The following is a 10,919-nucleotide window of genomic DNA, read 5'->3' as shown; positions in this document are numbered from 1 at the left end:
ACTGGAATTGGGGTTTGTTCTAGCAACAGTTCCCTTAACTTTAATATAGCTCATCCTACTATTTATTTATGTCACCAGCATAAAATAGTCTCAAAAAGTCCTATAAAGCAGGTATTTGATTGTTCATAAATCCAGCCTTGAGTTGATTAGTGGATAAAACATTTCATTGGAGTCATTTGGACCAGTATTTGAATATGACTTCTACTAATTCTTTACTCTCAAGTTGTACTAGTTAGGGTAGGTAACACTAGCTGCTGCAGGAAAAAACCCCAAATCTCAGTGATTTAACTCTAACAAAAAAAAGGGAGGCGAATTTTCTCAAAAAGGAAGGCTAAGTTTAAGCTAAAGTCATTAACTGTAATTTTTCCCAGATCTTTAAAAAATGATAAAAATTAATTTTTAAAAACCTCTTAAAGATTCTAATTTTACTAACCTAAACTGCACAATATAATGGCATTGGATTGCCCCTTGAAGTCTTAGCTTGACAGTTTGTTTCTACTTAGAACTTTTTTGGTGAAGGCAGTTTGCAGTTACAATCATTTTGGAAATATGAAACATTGTATTTTTGTCTTCTGCTTGTCTCAGACAAGGCACTTTTAAGACCTTCCCTGCAATGGGAAAAAAGGAATAGAGAGGGAGGTGGAAGTTCTGAAAGCTTTTTTACAATTACATCTGAGACAAAGAAGACATAAATAGACAGACACTGAACATGGGCAGTTCTCTTACTGGTACTGTCAGAACAGGAAAGACACAAAAGTAGATATCTAAAAGTTAGACAAGCAGACAGAGTTAGCATATTTTGCCAATGGGAAGGGATCACGTTTAGGGGGTGATGTTAACAATAGTCATCATCAATTATTTTTGCTACCCATTTTACAAATTTCCGTCTTTAATCTCCTAATAAACACCTCATGTGGCTTCAGTATTCTCATATAACTGCAAAGCAAACTCAGAAGTTCACTCTTTTGCTGGGATCACATCACTAGGAAGTAGCAAAGTTGGCTTTATCTACAGTTTTTTTCCAGATCCCACGCACTTGACGGCCACTATTGATGAAAATCAGCTTATCTGGGAAAGAAAAGTGTAGAGCAGTTAATTAGGAATTTTATTCCTCATCCACTATGCCACCTGCAGCTGCATTCTTGGTGTCAAACTTAGGTTAAACTAAAATGCGCAAATCCTTAAGCTTTAAACATTCCCTCAATTGTGGTTCAAAAATGGCAGATGTAGAATGAGCGATAACTTCTGTTTAATCTCAGAAGCTCTGCCTTTAGAAGATATAGCGTGAAAATATGTAACTCATGTTTCTACTTGGAAGAGTTCGCATAATGTTTCAGGTATTGGCTGCTCCAGGTGGGGTCGTGGAATCCCCAAGACCGCACTCCCTAATCAGCTTTTGAAGAGATGGTGACTTTTGAAGATGTTGATGCTTCAGAGTTTTGTTGTTGCTGTAAAAACCATGACCATTGAAAAGGCAGAATGGAAACAAAATACTGTCATAATCCACCCCTCCCCCACCCCTGCAAAAGAAAAGTAGTCAAAGGAAAAATCATAAAACTTTTTATTTTAATCTTGCATTTTGGAAATACTAGTTATGTAAATTAGACACTATAATAGTTGGTGCCAGGTAGTATGTCATTTCATACATTGCAATATGCTGCACATATTTACTTCTTTTATTCCAATAACTCAACTATCCTTTATTCATTTTAAGTTCAAAAAAATCTGCTCAACCCTGTCTGCAGTTACATTTTATCCCTTTGCTAGCCTATTTAAAAAATTAAGCAATATGCTATAGAAATTATACATTGTTCTTAAAAAAGTAGATTTTCATAGACTTATAACTTTTAATTCTTTTGAAAGGCTATCTTTAAACATAATTATCTAGTTTAAGAAAATGAGCAAAACCTCCTTTCAGGATTAAATAACCCTTGAGAACTTGTGATATAGTTTAAACCAGGAACATATGAAATTTTTCAGAGAACTAAATGAGAATGGATAGTAAAATTTTTTATTCTATAGAAAAAAATATTTGCTTAGTTCATTGTTTGTCATATATATGGAGAATCTACTGACTTTAGAGTGTTTAGAAAAAATTGAGAAGTCTTGAAAAATAATATAAAGTTAAAAAAAGAAAGAAAGAACACACAGCAAGTATCCTAGACAAAGTGCATGTGTTACTATTGTTCTTGAAGGGGCTAGTGGAGAATTAAAATGAGGGGTGACTTAGTAGGTCTCACCTCTAGAGTGCCCAAGTCTAGAATAATAAGGACAAAGACTAGAGCTATTCTAACTATGACAATCTTTTTACTTGCAAAGTTTCTGTCTTAAGCTAAATTCCTTCCTGGATTACAGCACATGAAGAAACCCATTTTCAGTGTTGGATTTCCAGTATATCACAGATCCAACTGACTTTCCAACCACGCTTCTCTCAGGCTGCTATCACATATTAATAGTCACCTAGAGATTTGACTCATTGTTTCCATTCTAAAATCCCTACTGACATGAATTTCTTGCCATTAGGCTAATAGTAAAAACAGATAAAGACTGAATATGGACTGCTAGTTGACAAGGATGGAATGCAGGCTAGCTTAAACCAAACAGGGAATTTATGGTTTTGAGTACCCAGGAAGTACAAGGTGCAAAAGTGGCTTCTGGTAAAGCTGGATCCATGGGTTTACTGGTTTCCTCAAAGCAGCAGTCTCTTTGCTCTTCTTTGCTCTGAGTGGGTGAGTTGGAAGGCCTTCTCCATGATATAGCAAAGTAGCCTCTGGAAACTTCAGGCTTAATGGCCTTTGGCACCCAAGACCCAGAAGGAGAGAGAGCCTCTTTACTGATTGTTCAAACAGTAAACCTAGGAGTTGGCTAATTGTCTAGGCTTGATTCAAACATCCACTCACAGATGCCAGGAGGGGATATCATCCCCAGCTGACTCATAGGGTTACTGATGAGGTAAGGTGCCCCAAAAGGAAGTTGTCTACCAGAACGAGGAGTGGAAACAATGCAACCGATAAACAACTTGTAAGCGCTTACTGGAGTCAGTATCTGTGAGAGACACTTTGCGTATATTATTTCACATGGTCCCCAACATCTCATACATGGTTGATATTATTATTATTGCCATTATTATCCTTATTTTATAGTTTAGGAACCTGAAGCTAAGTGGGGTTAAGAAACACACCCATCGGGGGCCGGCCCGGTGGCGCAAGCGGTTAAGTGGATGTGCTCCGCTGCCGCACACGGTTCCCCGTTCTGGATCCCCGGCGCGCACCGACTCACTGCTTGGCAAGCCACGCTGTGGCGGCGTCCCATATAAAGTGGAGGAAGATGGGCATGGATGTTAGCCCAGGGCCAGTCTTCCTCAGCAAAAAAAAAAAAAGAGGAAGATTGGCAGATGTTAGCACAGGGCTGATCTCCTCACAAAAAAAAAACAAAAACAAAAACAAGAAACACGGCCAAGTTGCTTGTAAGTAGCGGAATTGGAATTTGACTTCCTGTCTCCCTTGCTCGCGAGCCCAGACGTTGAAACATTGTTCTATACAAAATAGCTTAATCTTTTAGGTTCAAAAGCGTGTCTGGAATTTTTGTTATTTCACTTTCTTCTGTATGAGGAGTACTTCCAAGGACCTTTCATCTCCTTCCTGCTATTCGTTCCTCTCCACCCTTCCAAAAATATTTTTCAAAGAGAACTAGAAACCAAAGTATAATTTGCATTTAATTACTATGAAATCTCTTTTCCATTTACTCAGTTTGATTTCTGGGGTCTTGCAGTATCAAAATTATTTTTATTTTCAGGCAAGGAAAACAAAGTTTGCAAGTACTAGTTTGTATTAACCTGAGGACCTGGAAAAGGGTGTGTCCCAGACTGTTGTTAATTTCCTCAACCAAGATTTTCCTTGCTTGTCTGAGAGGAATGTACGTAAAATAAAAACCTACACATTCCATCTCTCCCTCAACTCCACGAGCCTCTGCAATTGAGTGGTTGTCTTAACACCTGCACATTACTGCATAGTCTGTAGCTGAAAACTAGTTATATAGAATATGGAGAAAAAGTTTTAAAAGTTCATTGAACATAATTTGTTAGGACATAAGATTACAATTATAAATAAATGGAATTAAAACATTTAATGTATTTTCCCCGAGAAAGGAGATCTGTTAAATGCGAGTTTTACATATCAGTGGGTTTTGTTAGGAAATTTGAATTGCTAGAATGCCATTCATCTCCCCGCACCCCAAATAAGAAATGAAAACTGATATATTGAAATTTCTCTATTACTCTAGCCTTTGACCCGTTAAAAATATTACAGGATGGTTTACCTCAGAAATTGGCACTACTAAGAAAATGACAAGAAACTTGCCGCCCAAATGCTACTATTTCCAGAATTGTAAAAATTGCCTAGACATTTATTTCAATTTCTCATTTAGAGTTGCAGGGAAGAGTGGATTGATATCAAATGCATCCTCTGATTCTTAAATGGAAAGGCACTCACACCTGTTGGTTCTGGGAGAGATGTGTGAATACAAGAGTGCCTATTCTGAGCCTAAATTATTTTCTTCTCTTAATTCTTGCTTGCACTTCAGATCTGATTTGAGAAACACTCCTAGTAAGAGAACACTGGGGTGACCGTCAGAGTTCCTCAAATAACCATCACGATAAAGCTCATGATCACATGATTATTGCATCTTCTAATTTCCTAGCCTTTTAGCAGCTGCTTGCTCGATTCATAGAGGCCAGTGGAAAACTCAAAAGTAACAACATTTTTCCTAAGTAGCATTTTGGCAAAGAAAGAACCGAAAAAGGAAGGAAGGAAAAAAGGAGATCAATTTCCAGTTTACAGAATGAGTACTTTCCAGTTTATGAAGGATTTGGTGTATTTTGTCACATTTCTCACATTAATCTTCCCAATATCCTCATGAGCTTGATGATAACATTTACATCTATAGAGGATTTTTTCCCAAGTAAAAAAGGAATGTGAAATACATTAATTTTTCAATGAGCTTTGATTAGTAGTGGTAATATGCCAGTTTTGCAGGAGACGAAATTGGTCTTCAGAAAAAATAAATGACCTGTATAAGGATGTGCAGTGGGGAAGAGCAGAGATGGGACTCAAATGAAGGTCTTCTGATTCCTCACGTCCTAGGCGATAAGAAGCTGTTGCTGTGTTACATGTGAGTCATGCCTCACAGTGTACACAGTGTACTAAGTGCTCCCGTGGGTGTTGTCATATTTGAGCCAATTTGGTGATTTTCACATCTTAAGCTGTTTCGGAGATGTTGCACTTTAATATTCAATTCTGAACATCCATGGAACTTTCATTCTATACCACACAGGTTATATATCATTATCCTTGATGCTTATCTGAATTCACCCTTGTCCAGCTGAGTTCCTTTGGCTTTGTTGCATCCCTTCTGTTAGACTGTATGCTTGTTGATATCCATAAGTCTATCTTACTGCTTCTGCCTTCTCCCACAGGGCCAAAGCAAGGGTTAGCAATCTAATAGGTATAAAAATCTGTGTACTTTAGTCCATCCTGCAACAATACATTTTCTTTTACTGAAATCAAGCCACTATGATCCCAGAACATAATTTTTTACATATTTTCAAAGAAAGAAAAAGCAAAAAAAGTTTATCCATTATTATTTCCAGTGTACTAGTAGTGTTCAAAACACCAAGTCTTAATTATTTTAAATGCAACAACTGAGAATACCTACTAAAAGTCCAGGCTAATAGAAATGCAACACAAATATCTAACAAAAGTAAAAATTGTTCTACAATGCAAACAATGTATTTCAAGCACAATTTAATCAGAAGAATAAGAATGATATTAGCATTTACAATGAAAAACTTGATTATATTATCTCTTTGAATGGCACAGCTTAACCTTCGGTTAAAGCATATACCTACCTATGTGTTTAAATAGCATCTTATATGGATTTCTTTAATCCACTCTGTTCAAATTCCAGAGCACTGGCCACCACTAACATTTAATGTAGACCCTACTTATGAGACAGGCCTGCTCCTGCTGTACCTCCTGTCTGAAGGCTTCCTTTCTGTGTCTCGCTCTCTCTGAATTTAGGGTTCTTCATTACACTAAGGGTAAGGCCTTGGAGGGCAATGCTCCTTCATTTCTCACTTCCTCTTCTGTGCTGTCTCTTCCTTTGGAAACACTACTTTCAGTCATGCCTCTACCAATAACAACCAGAAAATTATTCTTTAAGATCTTCCCCAGCCCACAGCCATTACGTGGGTGCAGAAAGAAGTAAAGTGCTTATACACCTTTATAAGCAACAAAAATTCAAAGAATAAATTGGAAGATAACCTGTTGAGATACTCTTAGATCCAACTCTGGGCTACAGAGCTATATCAAAGGCTTTGCAAGTTAACACAGGCTGAGATATGCGTGTGTGAGTATGTGTGTGTGTGTGTGTGGGAGTGTGTGTATGTATTTAAACTTGCAGGATCAAATATCAAATAACAATAAAAAAAAAGTAACATTCTGACCTGCCATGATGTAACAAAATTGGTATTGGATGGATCAAGGTGTTAATAAAAAAACCCAACAGCACCAAGCAACAACTTGAAAGACACACAGATAAACAAACACTTTATCTGATGGGGGATCAGAAGAATGCCCAAGAGCAGTGGATGACATCACATATGGCCTATTTGTTGATATAATTCTTTTCAGCACATAAAAGATACGATAAACTAATATCATTTGGCAAACTTGAACAGTTATTTGGGCTAAAAAATATTTCTTAAATAAATAACACATTTTTACAAGAAGGGACATTCCAGGACAGACAGGACTAGGATGCAGAGGATGTGACCACTAAGGGATGAAGAAAATGAAAGACCATGATCATCCCAGTCAGAAAGGGGTGGATTTTATTTCTGAAATAAAATAGGAAACAATACACATTAACCCCCATCTATTTTTTAAGGCAATTTGCAATATTCCAGCAGGTATTATTTTTATTTTGCAAATGAGGAAAACTAAGGCTCAGAGATGCCAACTGGTTTGCTTAATTAGCAGACTCCAAAGCCTTCATTCTTTCCACAACATAATCGTGCCTATGAATCCATCACTGCCACGGTTCTGTAAGCGGTCATTTTATTTGTAATAAATCTAGCCATGCTCAAGTACACATTTTATTGCTTTTAGAAAGTTTTATCTCAAATAACTCTTCGAGTTATTTTTGTAGATAGAAGTACGGGCAGAATAGACTCCAAATGATATTTTCTGTCAACCCTTTGGTTCCCCTGGTGAACAAATCAGAGGAACAAATCAGCTGACAAAATGGAACCCCTGTTGGCTTATTCCTGTCTGTGAGTATAAATGGCACAGATGCATATATTAATTTATTTTTAAAAGTTCAGATTTGGAAGCAGTAGAATGTGTCATTAAAAATGTCTCCCCTACGTGTCTTGTCCCTGCGATACTGTCCCATTGCTCAAAATCCACACCTGGGGCAAAACCCAGTCTTTCTGCTCCTTCTAGGAAATGTATTAATGAGGTTACAAAAGCCACTTACCCTAGAGAGGAGAAACTCGAGGTTCTATACAGCTAGAAGACCCTCATTTTACAGAGGAGGCTCTGAGGCCACGATTGGGCGAGAACAATAGGAACAAGATTCATTCAAAGGTAGGAATAAACTATGCAGCAAGTCTCTGTGGGAGACTTAGTGATTGCTAAACATTCCTCTGGCTGAGTCAGAATCTCTTGTGGAGCTTTGAAAAATGCAGATCTCCAGGAATTAGCTCTCAGAGAGTTTAAGTCAGTGGGTCTGGGATGATGTCTTGGAAACTATTTTGAAAATTAACAAACAAAAACCAGAATAATTCTCCAGGTGATTCTTGTTGTCCCCAGGTGGTGAACCACTTTCCCAAGGCAGCATAGCTGATTAGTTTAAAAATCACAACTGGAGGAGCCAATCCCATGGCATATTGGTTAAGTTTGGCACATTCTGGTTCAGCAGCCTGGGTTTATGGGTTCAGATCCCAGGCACGGACCTACACCACTCATCAGCCATGCTTTGGCAGCAACCTACATATAAAGTAGAGGAAGACTGGCACAGATGTTAGCACAGGGCTAATCATCCTCAAAAAAAAAAAAAAAGAGGAAAAAAAATCACGACTAGAACCAGCGTTTTCCCACTGTGCTCTTATCTCGGGGTCCTCCAGTGTGTGTGCCGGACTCCGTTCTGTGAGAGGCAGCCCTAGGGGCAAGTCACAGCTCAGCTTTAGGGTTGGAAGCCTAGATGCAGAGCTAGGGGCCACCTACTGGCTGTGTGACTTTAGCTGTGTCCTTAACACTTCATGCCTCGGTTTCCTCATCTGTAATACGGGGCTGGTAATAATAGAACCTAGATCTGATTACTGTTACGAGGGGTAAACATGTTCATTTTTATAAAATACAACACTAATCATCATATTGTAAGCACTACAAGAGTATTTGTTAAATGAAATGATTCCAGATCTTTTCAGCCTCAACTGTCATGGTACAAGTTTCCTTTCTGTCCATTTCATTTCTTTTTTTAATTTCTCTGTATCTGACACCAAGAATGTATAGTAGGTAAGGGCTTTAGTTTTTCTCAAAAGAAGTAGGAATTTTCCTCCTACTTTTCTACATGGATCTTGGTCTAGATATGGTTGTGACCTGGTTTTTCTCCTCTCCTTTAGTCATACAAAGCACAGAGGTACATCAAATATTCGCCTCATCCTATCGAGTTGCAGGTTGCATCAATCAAGCCTAGGGCCTCATTAGCACCTGGATGGCCCCACTCACCAGTTGGAGCCTTTCTGCTGTCTCATTAACGCCAGCTTTGTGATCCTCTGTGAGGCTGACTCAACCAAAGGAAATCACATCAGGAGTTTTATCGGGGCTTTAGGTTTTGAACACAGGAGGTGCTTAAGACCCTTGTCTCAATTTAATAAGACACTAACCCTCAGAGAGGATTTGGCTGCATTTTTAAAGAGCCCCAAATGGTTTATCATTGATCCTCCATCAGTGACACACACAAAGCCTGCAAGATGTGAGCTGGTAGGCTGAGCCCACCCTGTGGGGAAAGGGCTGTGCGCATCTCGTTGTACTTCACTGCTCTGTGAGGGTTGTTCAAATGCAATCCACTCATTCACATTCAATGAGAAGAAATTAAAACTCAAAAATAAAATCAATACTTATCTCTTTGTGCCTACTCAGTGATTGTAGACTCTGGCTTTCACGGGTAATAGATTCAAGCACCACTGCTACTGAATGCTGAAATTTATGGACTTCTCCATAGTCATTAATTAATAGTGTGCACACACAGAAAAATAACCAGGCGGAACACTCAGAAATGAAATTATTGCCAAGGTACTGACTACATAGTTTTTAAGTGGTCAGTCAGGTGAATAAAATGAATAATTGAATATGCTTTACAAGCAGGCAGTAAGGACAGGCAACCCAACAGGTTTTTAATTCTCTCTGAAGAACACATATCTTATAGAGGGATCTGCATTGATTTTATTCTTTATCTACTTGCCAAGGCCTTTTTGTAGCGCGTTTTCTCTGCGAGGGTTTGGAAACGCCCTTGTATCATTGTGTGCAATCTCATAAAGGATGCTTTGGGGAGTCCTTTGCAGTAAGTAGCTGACTTGGTCTGGGTACCTGCATAGAAGAACAAAAGAATATGGGTTTAACTAAGATGGAAATTTTACTGCATCTTAGCCTTCCTTATACATGTGGCAAAATAATTTCCATGGAGAACGTTTCTTAGAAAACGCATGTCTTATTGGGAATATCTATTATCAGTTGGACCTTTGTTGATTTCTTAGTATAATTCTTGAGAATATTTACCTCCATGCCTGAAAATATGAAAAAAAATATCGATTCTGACCAGGCGAATGGGATCTGAAATTATATTGCATTTTGAAACCAGGTTTATCTTTGGGTTTTGTTGTTGGTGGTGGTGTTCTTTTCCTTTCCTCTATCAGCGTACTTTTCCTGTAGAGATCCAGATAGTAAGTATTTTAGACTTTGCAGACTATGCAGTCTAGGTTTCAACTACTCGACTCTGCTGATGCTGTTTGAAAGCAGCCATAGACAATACATAAGTGAATGGATGGGGCTGTGTTTCAATAAAACTTTATTTACAAAAATAGGCAGTGGGGCGGGCATGTGGCCCGCAGGCTGTAGTTTGCCGACCCCTGATCTACATGCCCCACAGCCTCAATGATACATCAGCAAAGGCTTGGAATGGTTGGCATCCCTGGGTAGAGTGGAAGTGAAGATCCGATGAGGAGGCTGGAGAGTGAGCAGCCTTCTCCAGCTCTTTTGTTCCCTGGCAGAGTTGCGTGCCTCCCACTGCGGGGAGTTCAGCTTCAGCACTGCAGGTCTTGTGCTGCCCAGGGGAGGGCACTGGAGAGTTATTTTGCACGGCTAGTCCTTTGGATTGGGAAGTATTTTCCCTGTTCAAGGTCTGTTGAGGAACTCCCAGGGGAGAGAATTGAAGCCAGAGCTCATATTCCCCAACGTTTGGATGGTGTTGTTTGTCTTTTACTTCTTTTAAAGGCCAGAATAATTAGCCTCAGGGCCCCACACTTGGGGCCAAAAAGACTTTGTTGGCTAACCTATTTTTGTCACAACTCAAAGGAGAGATGGTGAGCAGGGGAAGAAGGACTAATATTGCCCAGGCAGAACCTGACAAGAACAGAAGGAAATGTTTTCTTCAGATGATGATCCAAGGATGTGGTGAGCCCAGACGCCGGAGTAGTTGAGAAAGCACGCCAGAGGCCTCTGTTGAATGCATTTGGCTTGCACAGATTTGCCAGATCCCAAAGCTAATTAGGACCAGACCGAAAAGCCCAGCATTCCATAGCCTGGCTAGTCTCCTTAAGGTAATGCTTCTTTGAAGTCTGAGAATATCCCATTGTTTAT

Source organism: Diceros bicornis, chromosome 24 (genome assembly GCF_020826845.1).
Source record: "Diceros bicornis minor isolate mBicDic1 chromosome 24, mDicBic1.mat.cur, whole genome shotgun sequence".
Lineage (NCBI taxonomy): Eukaryota > Metazoa > Chordata > Mammalia > Perissodactyla > Rhinocerotidae > Diceros > Diceros bicornis.
This window is presented reverse-complemented; position numbering follows the sequence as displayed.